Source organism: Pezoporus flaviventris, unplaced genomic scaffold, assembly GCF_033815535.1.
Source record: "Pezoporus flaviventris isolate CSIRO_AGI_PZ_B2104156 unplaced genomic scaffold, CSIRO_AGI_Pfla_v1 ptg000001l, whole genome shotgun sequence".
In the NCBI taxonomy this organism is placed as follows: Eukaryota; Metazoa; Chordata; class Aves; order Psittaciformes; family Psittacidae; genus Pezoporus; species Pezoporus flaviventris.
The window spans coordinates 30,820,497-30,829,989 of record NW_026892549.1 but is presented as its reverse complement, the minus strand read 5'-3'; positions in this window follow the sequence as shown (position 1 = coordinate 30,829,989).

Here is a 9,493-nt window from a genome sequence, read left to right as displayed (position 1 = left end):
TGCTTTTGGCAAATCTTCCATTAAAAGGTGTGAAGATCAGCTGTTACTGCGCATGAGTGTTGGATTCTCTAGCTTTGATGTGCTAGCAGATGCCACCAAAGGAGCTTGCAGTGTTTAGATCATCTGGTCCTGCATGAAAGCATTTCAATTTTTAACACTTCTCACTAGATGTTAAGCAGATCTTTGAAACAGTGTTCCATCCAGATCTATTAACTTGACCAGATTTGGCACTCTGGCACTGTCAGTAGGTACCTCGATGCCTGCAGCTTTCTGTGCAAGCAGTATCAGACTCTTCACAGATGTGTGTAACTACTTTGTTATTTTCTGTGAGGTAGGCACAGATGGGGTTACTTGCTTCCTTTGGGAATATGTTCCTTTGTCCAGCCAGCTCAGTTAGACTTTCTTAAGGTGAAGTAGTAGATGGTTTCTATCCTGTTAACAGAGTGTTGAAGTCTTCCTCTGCATTATAGGATGCTTTGAACGATCATTCTGTTCAAAGAGTAGGGCAATCTCTTCATTCCATATAAGGCATCAAATAGTTACTGTAATATATGTATTTTTAATACTTCATCAAACAGCAGGGTCAGATAACATCAGTAATTTCTTGGTCTCCTTCCTCAATTAGTTTACTTCTTTATCATCAAGCCAAAATTCATTATTATCATTACACTGTAGTAATGTTTGCTATCTCAGATGAGAGATCCCGTGTGGGATCAGGCTTCTTAGCACAAAAGCTCTCTACTGAATAGGTTTGTAGATTTTGTGAACATTTAGCATTTCAGGATTTTCTTAATTAATCTCGTTCTGTGTACTGATACTGAAATTCTAATGCATCCATCTTTGCTCTATATTAGGCTGAAGCCTGACTGAAATGAATTTGTCAGTAACTTCCCCCCCCCGCCATGAGACTGGGCTGAGGGCGTGTGAATATAAAAACATGATTTATGCTTTAATGATTCAAGATTCTCTGCTGAATAGACAACCTCTGCCTTCAGAGATTTACAGCAAGGCTGTTGGCTTTCTTTTTTTGCCCCACTGCATGGTGCAGGGTTGTCCACCATGACCATTGTTCTGCAGGGTTGTTTCTTCTGTCATACTGTGCTAGGCTAGGTCTAATCTAAACCATCAAGGAAGTGTTCCCTATTAATCCTTTTATGCTGTTGTGAGCAAACTTCCATCTCGTGCTGTTGTTTGTGTCTTCCTTGTGTTCTTGTGTGACAAATAGTTGTAGATTTACAGTGCTGTGGGAAAGGCCACTGCAACTCCTTTGCTCCAGCAGGAGGGGAGCGCTGCAATACACGTAGGTTGAATTTGTTGATGTATTTGTCTGAAAATGTGTGCTATAGCTTTTGTATAGCTGGGTTTGATGTTAATAGTGCATGTAAGGAGAGCTACCTGACCCCTGGTAACAAAGGTATTTCTGTTGTCCAGAAAGACTAAATAAACCTTTGGTTTTAGTAGCAACAGTGGCCTGTAATACTGCTTTTGGCCTGTTTTTAACATTGAATGGTTCAGGTTTGCCCTCTGGGATAAGAAGGGGCAGTAACCCCCAAAAATTACTTAAACCACTGGGCCAGGCATGCAGCTTCACTCCCCTTCCATCTGATCCTTGGGTAGAGAGGAGGCCAAAGCCTGCAGGCTGCGTCCCTCACTGCATCCATCATGTAAAGCCGCCTGCTCGGAAAACAAAACCAATATTGACTCCTCCTCCTCAGCTGCAAAAAAAATCCTGAGTTATCAAAGGGGATTGCTGGCAACCTTCTTGCACTGGCAGGTGGTGGAACAAGGGGTTGAACTGTTCTTATCTTGGATAAACCTAGTCAGTGCTGCGGGAGGTACACATAATTAGCAGTCTCGCTTGTGATTAAGCCGTAGGCAAACATGAAAACCTGTAACAAAGGCAAAGTCTGCTGTCAAATGTTTTCAGTGTTAAAGGGAAAAAAAAGAAGTAATCTGCTGGTAGAAGGCACCATACAGGTCTTCCAGTAGGGGTAATGCAAAGTGAACTGTACCCTGAAGTATTTCACTTGGAAGAGGATGCTAATTGCCTGTGAGCAAGGGGCTTTCAACAACAGTGGTTCAGCCTGCAAGGCTGCAGAAATGTAACTTAGGATAGAAACTGAAATTGCAAAGAAACAGGCCATCTGTGGCTTTGAATCAGAACTTAAAATAGATCAGATAAGAGGTGGTGATGGGGTGTGGACAAGAGGGCAGCTGTGTTGCTGATGGGGATCTGTTACCCACAAAGCTATCCGTGCAAATGGTTAGCAAAGGCTAATGCCAGGTAAAAGCAGCTGGGAGCTAGCTTTTTAAACAAAGCCTTTGCTGGGAAGCATAAAGCTAGATGAGGAATACATTCTACTTTGGATTAATTACCTAGATTCATTTTGCAAGGATTAGACTTTAGTCCTCCTAATTCTTAGTGTTGCTTCAGTGTGATTTCAGGCTGAAATTGGTGATACATGTACTAGAGCAGGTGCAGTCTCGTGCCTTGTCCTAGAAGCTGGGTTTGGGGGTGAGCTATTTGGTGGCAAATACCCCTCCAGTTGTGTGCAAAGTGTCTTTTGGGGTGTCCCCATTCCCTGACTCCAGTTGCGCATTGTATGTTTGAGACTTCGCCCCTTATGTCATCAGATGACGTTGTGATGGAAACCTCCTCTCTGACTGGCTTAAGAGGTGTTATGAATTGCGTATGAAGGTAGCTGGCTGTACCGTCATATGGAATCATACCAGGGCTAGCTAGCTTTGAGAGAATTATTTTATGTAATTCCCTATTTTAAAATGGAATTACATCTTTGTAATGGTTTTCAAATAAAATTTTGATTCACATTGTATTTCAAGCTAAATTAATGTGAAATTGTGGCATAGTTACTGGATTCAATTGATAAAGTAACTATGTTAGACTGTCAAAATACTTACGTGCTGTGTGTAACGCTCAGTGTCGCTTGCATATAAAAAGGTAAGGCCAGTCTTGACTTTAGCGGTCAAACTAGGTTGTGTCTGTGCTAGGTGATGCAGGTAAATACAGAGCTCCTGGGTTTTTTCACAGCCGCTATGGTCCCACAGCTCCGAGTGAATTCATTGACATCTGCACATGTCCATTGCCGCTTCACATCAAGACTGTTATCTGTTCCTGGCCACCCACAGACTGTTCGCAAAGAATCTCGGGGTGCTGTAGCCTTCCTTGATGCAAACTAATGCAATTAGACATATTAGACATTGGTTTCTCTGCAATCAATTTTAAACACCATCGTTGCCATAGATTTAAAGGTCACTGTTGATGGAGCCTCACATTCGCAAACACCAAGCTTAATTTGTTGTCTATTTTAATGTATTGTCCTGAAGTTATTAGGTTTTGAGAACATAGAATCTATTAAGAAGCTTAATAGAGCAGCTTATTCCAATTATAAGAAATGTATTGGTCGAGAAAATGGAAATGCACGGAAGATCAATGTATTAAGCAGTTGCCTGAATGGAGGAAACAGAGGAAACAAATAGATTAAAATTAATTCTTTTTAGTACAAAAAAGATATTTCCTTCTATACAGTACCAAAAAATACTGGGTTGCTTATATTGTAGGGGTTGATAAAGCAGTTCTATACTGATTGTACAAAATTAGATAAAGAGCTAGCCACAAATTTTTCCTTCGTTCTTTTCTTTTTCCCCAGGATATTGCTGGGTATAGTTAGATTTGTTTTGTCTTTACATTTTTATCCCACTCACTCCATCCCCAGGTAATTTTCCTATTTGGAGGTTCTTAAATTTCTGCTCTGGAAAACTGTTGCACTGAAAACTTACTTGGCCCAAGAAAACCTAGCAGTGAACCTGAGATGGGTCATCTGTGAAGATGTGGTCTGGAGCCACAGGCTGTTTGGCTTTGAATTTCTGTTGATAAATGCCAGGTTCCCCAAGTACAAAATCAGGGTTTCAGACTACAGCCTAAGGACATGGGCATTTGCGTAGTAGTCGCAAGTGAATGTTGCCAGTGTCATTTATCAGAGGTGTCTAAGGGAAAAAACAGGAGAGGTACTTTTGACTCGGATCAGTTCTCTGCTCCAGTTTGCCGTGTGGCACAACTCAGTGTGTCATCTGCTTTGGCAGGAACTCACAGGGAAGCAGGAGAGGGCGAATTCATTGAGCCAGATTTTACTTTTACTATCTCATTAAACCATGGCTGCAGCCGCTCATGCTCAGTGCAATCACCGTCTAAACACAGATGTTTGAAGAACACTATCATGATTTTTTTTTTTATTATTATTAAGGGCAGGTTCCATGGGAACTATGAAACAAACTTGTGATCCGTAGAAATTAAATATTAAAAGCTGGTTGAATTATTTACATCCATTTACTATTTTCACCTTTTGTGGTATAAACAGGTTGCCATTTAAGCCTCATTTTAAATTATCTGTGGATAATATCTGTGAAGGAGCTCCCAAGATTTTTTAATGCAGGAGAAGATTATAGCCTGAATGTAAGCAAACCAAGGTAAATGCTGGCTAATTCAGAAGATAACTAAGACAAATTGCCTCTTTTCAGTAGTTTTTTACTTTGAATTGTCTGAATGAATGTTTTTCTTGTTTCCACATGAGAAGAGCTGTTGGTAGGATAGTTCAGCTTGAGACTGAAGTCCCACCGCCATGTTGTCAGGAAGAGATAAAAGAGTGATCATGAACCTGTTACTCTATGTTGCTGTGTGAGAGATGAAGCAGATTGGTAAAGTGGACATATCACAGTTAGCACTGAACTGAAGCGTGCACATATTGTCCCTCTGGGATTTGCACCCAACCTGGCATTTCAGTGCATGAGGAAGAACATGGCTTTTGTGCCACAACAGGGTTAAGTAATACAAAATAGGTTAAAATAACATTAGCTATATCTAAAAACCACTTCAGTCTCATCAAGCCTGCTAAGTAAGATTATCTCAGGTCTTGTCTTCTTCTGGTTTGGCTGTAAGGTCCTAAGTTCCTTGTTTTGTTGTTTAATTTTTTTGTTGTTTTTTTTTTGTTTGTTTTATATTTATATATATATATATGTATATATCTGATGCCAGACAAAAGTTCAGCTATGCTACAGGAATTCTCCTTTAAGTGCAAGTTTTCTGCATAGGCTTATAGTGTCATATGCTTTTTGGAAAATTATCAAGAGAAGCTGCAAATCTTACAAGGCTGCAGACTGTTAAAGACTCAAAGGTCTTCGGATCATGCAATAGCTTCTAGGGCACATTGTTCATTACAGACAGTAATCAACACAGGGATTATTGAGGATCTTGATAAATGATTCTGTGATCTGACATTGGGCATAGCTTGAAGAGAAAGATTGAGATCTTTATTCCTGAAAATATTAAACCCCTGACTTTGATGGGATTGCTTGTATGATTTAAATTAAAAACACTTTTTTGGAAGAGAATTAATTTCCAGCCTACTGGAATGTGCATATTTTTAATTATTTTAACCAAATTTTCTTGCGTGTTCATCTGTTTCCAACATTCATTGTTTAAGTAATTTAAAAAATCTAATTGTCAATAAGTTGTTTATCCCAGCACTATATAAAGCAATTTAATTCACTTGGATTTACAAAAAGGCTTTTTACAAAGTTCATTACAAAAGGCTCTTCAGGAAACAAACAGATCGTGAGTTCAGTCGTCCTCTCCCCATGACGCTCCATCTGTCTAGACTATATCTATTCTAGACACATAATAACCTTTGCACGCATCCACGAAGGAACAGACTCTCAAAAATTACTCCCAGAGTTGAGCTGCATATGTTTTCATATGTTTTTGGGTAGTTTTATATTCTATAAGGTGTCTATTCTGGCAGTAGTGTGGTGAAAACATATGTAGATGTGTCAGGAAGATTCCCATAACAATTTTGCTTTGCAGAATCCATTTACAAATGTTGGACATAGTGCTACTATTGACATTACTTGTATTTTGTAGCTCTTGGTTAATGGGGGGTGGTCCCTGAGGACAGGGTATCACATGTGTTTTGAGAGCAGTAACATCTGCTAGGTCTTTTCTGTCTCTTGAGAGGTGGTTTCTGCAAACTCCACAAAAATCAGAGCTTGGCTTAAAAGACGTCTTTCCAGAGTGGAAAACTGATTTGTACAGCTTCAGCATTAGTGTTTAGGGAGGAACAGCAAACTGCTGAGACTTCCAGCACTGAGTTTTGCCATGCTCTGACTGGGAGAGAGTAGAAGTGTTTTCCACTGTTCAGCTATTTGGCTGTCCACACAGATGAAAGCCCTCCTCCTGCCTGACCTGCAGAGGTGGTGGTTGGCATGAGCATGTTCTGGTTAAGACCATAAATGACCTGATACCTCCCAAAGCCTCAGCCCTGCTCTGACTCCAGCACTTTGTCTTGTGTGGTTATGAGCCAGTTATAACCTGAGGGCTGTAAAGCAGATGCTGTAATAGCCCTGAGTGTGCCATAGGCTTCACCGCAGACAGCCAGCATTCAGGCCACTGTCTCACAGGGCTATGACTCAGAGATAAAAATATAGGGGATATGCTCATTGTGCTGTATATGAAATTGAGGTGCTTGGGATTTCATTTTAATCTTTCTGTTGGAGAACTGAAGTTTTGCTCTTCCTGTTTATACCAGCAGTATGATTTATTTACGATTCTAGCTGTTCCCAAAATAAGGGAAATAACTCTGTGAAGAGTTCAGCAGTAAATGAATTGCTTCCCCACCTCTAGAAGTCTGCAGGTGCCTGTCTCAGGCCATCATTCCTGAACGTTGTTATTAGTTCTGCCTGTGATAACTCTGCTATAAAATACTATTTTGCAGAGACACTAGTGGGTCCTATAGGGTTTTTATGCTGCAGAAAACTGCTGTACTGCATAAGGGAAAGCCTTGATTTAGGATATGTGCCCCTGGGGGGTAGAGCGAAGTGAGGCAGCCTAAAGGCCAAACCTTGGAGAATCATTGCTGCTTGGGACAGAAAGCCAAAGGGCCCACTTTTCTGCTGAGAGTCAGGCTTTAATTCTGTCATTTGCATCTTTGCTGGTGGTTCAGTTTTCCTTTCTGTACGCCTGATGTTGGTGTACATCTGTGTGCACCAATCTGCACTGTTACGACTCCACCTTGCCTGGCTCACAGTTTCATAATGCAGAGCTGCAGGGCAGGAAGTGCTGTTCAGCTCTGTCGCTGCAGGCAGATGGTAACGAGGACAAGGCACTGATACGCACTGTGGTACTTGCCTGCCTCCACATCTGTTGTGAAGCTTCATGCGTCTTCACAAAGTGCTGTAGGAGCTGTGGACAAAAGCCGGTCACTGTTGGAGGGACCATCACTGACCCACAAGTGGCATTGCCAAACTGTAACTGCAGAGGCAGAAAGCATAAATCCTTGGGTAGTGCAGACAAGCCTTCTCCTAAGCTGAAGTAATTCTTAATTCTAAATTCAGATATTTGGAAGGTCCCACGGTGCTCTCTAAACCCCGTACGGCACTCTCCAAAATCTGGAAGCTCCGTCTTCTCTTGCTTTGAAGCCAAGAACACTTAGAGCTAATTCTCTCTTCTTTGCCCTTGCCATTGACCTCATTTATGGAGATGAAAGAAGTAAAAACAATTAGCTCACCGGGAAATTCTATTATGTAGAAGGGAGGTGGACGTTTGATCAATGCTCATGGGTTATGGTCTCAGCTGGAAGGGCAGATTTTTGTCTCCCAGATGGAGCAATGCCCATTAATCCCAGAGGCTTTGCAAGCGGGAAAGATAGTGATCCAATCTTTCACTTCTGTAAAACTAAAAGATGCCATTTTAATCTTCTCAAGTAGTGAACTGGAATATACATTGGACATAACTCATCCTGTTGTTTAGGATGAGTAAAGGTGCTCATTAGTGAAATGAAAAAACTTTGTTTAACTATGCCTAGCCATGTAAAAGGAACCCATCCCAGCCTCTTGCTCCACCAGATCAGAAGTGATTTAACTGTTTCACAGTATCATCTTACTCCATTCAAAACATAACAAGTTGTCTGAGAGTCCCCCGTGCTCCTTCACCTCGCTGGCACGAGTGGGGCTCCTGAACGCATCACATCCATGCTATGGGCTGCAGCATATACTGGCCACAAACGCATAGTGTGTCCCACTGAGGGCAGCCTGTGTGACTGGAGCTTCAGCTGTGACTCCAAAGCAGCATCTCTGGTAAATTGGAGCAGGTGAAATAGATCTGGTTGCTCTTGAATGTTAATGTCCTCATTGAAGCAAATGAGCATATATTAGCAGCTTCTGTTGCATGATTTGAATCAGTGTTTTTTCCTAACCACTACAGAAAAAGTATTAGTTAATCACGTTTCAGGCTTGTTATTGTGAACAAGCAGATATGCCAGTATTTTAGGGTTCAAGGTTTAATTTCTAGTGAGAGAAGTATTTATTAGCTTTATAAAAGTATGGCTTTTTTGCTGTAAACTTTAAAGCATAAACTAGCACTGTTTATGGTAGGGTATTCTTGCACCTCAGCTAATGTCCCCTAATATTCACTTACTATTTTCATGGCATTAGTTGCCTTTTGGAATGGATAATTTACCACACGGAGTAAAGCAAAAAGTCTGCTGAGCCTCCTCTTTTACTTCCAGCTATAACTAATGTAAGAGTTAATGTATGTTGTGTATTTACCTCCAATTTGAGAGTCTTGTCAGTTTTTACTCATGTTAGTGTAAGAAGCCTCTAAGCTATTCTGATAGCAGGGAGATCATAAATTACCTCCTTTTGCCAAGGTGGGAAACAGAGCAATGTCATGACAATGTGCCTTAGTGTTCCTGGCACTGGATTTAGAGCATCATAGCTGTGAGACACAAAGCACTAATTCCATATATCTTTATCCTAACAGTTAAAAAGTGTGGGGGTTTTGTTGGTGGTGGTGGTTGGATTTTTTAAAGTACAGTGATTTAGCTTCATTTGGGCAGGGTTTTTTTCAGATTAATGCACCTTTTTTGTTTTCCAGTATACAACCAGCCCTTCCACCAGTCTAGTTACTAGTCCCTTTTTGCCATCATGTACTTGTTTTTCACCAGGAGCTCAGCTGGTGCACCAGACCACACCTCATGCAGGTAAGCACTGTGTGTCTCTGGTAGCCCTTTGGCTCCCCTTCCTGCTTTTTTTTTTGCTAGCTAGACCCCAGAAGATCTGCTAGGGTTCTGTGGTTGAACAGATGAGAGACAGGTGTTTCTGATTAAGGCGAGTGGTAACTGATCTGCTGCACTTTTTCAGCATCAAAGCTCTTCACTGTTGGCTGGTTGAAGGTTGTGCATGGCCCTGAAAACTGCTGTGCTTAGAGGATGCTGTTGAATCCAGCTAAGAAGGCTTCTTTGTACTACTGATTCCCTCGTGCTGCTGGAAGTCTCCTTCAGAGCTGCTGGCTAATGTAGGAAAAGTGTTTTCTGCTGAATTTTGCTTCAGTCCTGGTACTTGCTACGTGCACCGCCATAAGGTGGATGGGCTGATTTTGTTGATGGTGCTGCTTGCTGAACAGTGTGTTCTAGTGTGAGGTCCA